The sequence below is a fragment of the Geospiza fortis genome, unplaced genomic scaffold (genome assembly GCF_000277835.1).
Source record: "Geospiza fortis unplaced genomic scaffold, GeoFor_1.0 scaffold286, whole genome shotgun sequence".
NCBI lineage: Eukaryota > Metazoa > Chordata > Aves > Passeriformes > Thraupidae > Geospiza > Geospiza fortis.
The window spans coordinates 171087-173212 of NW_005054444.1; positions in this window are offsets into that span (position 1 = coordinate 171087).

Here is a 2126-nt window from a genome sequence, read left to right on the forward strand (position 1 = left end):
TCCGCGGGGGTCACATCCCTCGCCCCGCGGTTTGCAGCGAGCTCGAGAGAGAGACATTGGTTATTTATTTGGGGTTGCGCAAGCCTGCGTGCTCGGTGGTGTTCAGCAAAAGGAGCACGCCAACTATCAGAACTTTTTTTACTATTTATACATTGTAGCACACACAGGAATTACAGAATCACAGAAACAATAAGGTTAGAAAAAACCCTTAACATGACATGAAGTCCAACCTGTGACCGAACGCCACTATGTCAATAAACTATGGCACTGAGTGCCACGTCCAGTCTTCCTTAGACACCTCCAGGAACAGTGACCACCACCTCCCTGGGCAGGCCATTCCAATGTCTAACTACCCCTTCTGTGAAGAAATTCTTCCTAACGTCCAGCCTAAACTTCCCTTGACACAGCTAAAGCCTGTGCCCTCTCATCCTCTCACTTGTTACCTGGAAGAAGAGACCGACCCCTACCTGGCTACAGTCTTCTTTCAGGGAGCTTCTTTCAGAGAGATAAGGTCGCCCCTGAACCTCCTCTTCTCCAGGCTAAGCACCTCCAGCGCCTTCAGCCACTCCTCATAGGATTTGTTCACTGACTGTAAGTTGCATAGTTCTCTTACTAATTAGTACCCTGTCTTCTATTGGTTAATGATTCTCTCACTTCTGTGCTAATTAATCTGCATGCTCAGTGTTTATCATTTTCGAGTCGGTGTGTTTCCTGGGTCAGGGATGTGTGAACTGGTGGTCGGGATCTCACCCTGCCAGAATTACCTTTTACCCAGTTGGAGCTGATTCAGCACAGTTGCTGAGTTGTCTTTATTAGTTTCTTCCTTATCTTCCTTGTCTCGTGAGTTCTGCTAAATGGCCTTGTGGCCCCTAAGTTCTGTGTTGTGTCCGCTATCAGCAGTACATCCTTCCCAAGCTCCCCCTAGGTCTGAGGTCATGGAAACACGTTAAGCTCTAAACCTTTACAAGGCAATTCTACTGACAATTAATTTGTGTTTCTAACACCTGGACATCACTTAGAGCTTGTTGGCTGCTCTGTTTCATGGATAAAACCTCCTTTCTTGTTGATCAGGCTTGAAATATACAAAGATCAAACATTAAGGAACATCCTTTCTTAAGAAAATTTTTACATTCACCACATTTTGTAATGAGAGGGGTTTCTTTCCTGTGTTTTTGGGGACCTGGTGGTGCAAAACGCAGGTGCACAGATTGATTCAGCCTCTTCCTCCCACTCGCTTGCTGGGAGAAGGGTGTTTGACAGAGTGCCCGGAGGAAGCAGGTGCCGATTCCCAGGCTTCTCCAGTGGAAGCAATGCTAAAAATAGGCAGCAGCCTCATTCTGCTGAATGTGGTAATGTTGGCATTCATAGCAGGGCCCAAATGGCATCAGGACTGTCCTGGAAAAATAGGCATGGGCTCCTTTAGGATAATTCTTTGGGCCTGGTGACTGAGAAGGGTGAGCCCAGCATGAGATAACTGGGCAATGCTTCCTGCCCTGTTAGGCTGGGGCTGAGTTTTCCTTCCGTCTCTCCCTGCGGTGCTATTTTACAGTATTTGGAATGGGTTGTACCTCTTGTCAGAGTGTTTTTCTTGTGGGAAAAGAGAAAAGATGCCCAAGCTCTGAGCACGTGAATGGTTGTGCCATGTGACATTGGTTATACTGATTTAGTTTTCACCCTAATAAAACAAAAATAAATTTATTTTGTGGTGCTTCTTCCTACTTTTCCTCCTCTCTTTTACTGACTGGCGGTGTGTTTTTAGGAGTGTCCAAATACTGATCTTATGAACTCTAAAACTGAAGCACTGCAAGCAGCAGTAACCACTGTGCTGCTATTCAATACACCTGCAAGGAGGGGCAAATGCTGAATGTTTTTCCAGAATTCCAATATCCAGTACTTTTGCCACAAGGTGGCATCAATGACAGTGTATCAGACCTCACAGGAATGACTTTTGCCCGATCAAGGTCCACAAGGAGGCAATACAGAAATCTATTACTTCCAAGCAACAATAGCCAGCCTTTAGTTGAAGGTCAACCTACCAAAAAGATCAAAGTTGAAACATACAGAATTGTTTCTGTAGAAGGGAGTGACATGATAAGCTCTTCCTCATTTCCAGAAATGTAGGACCC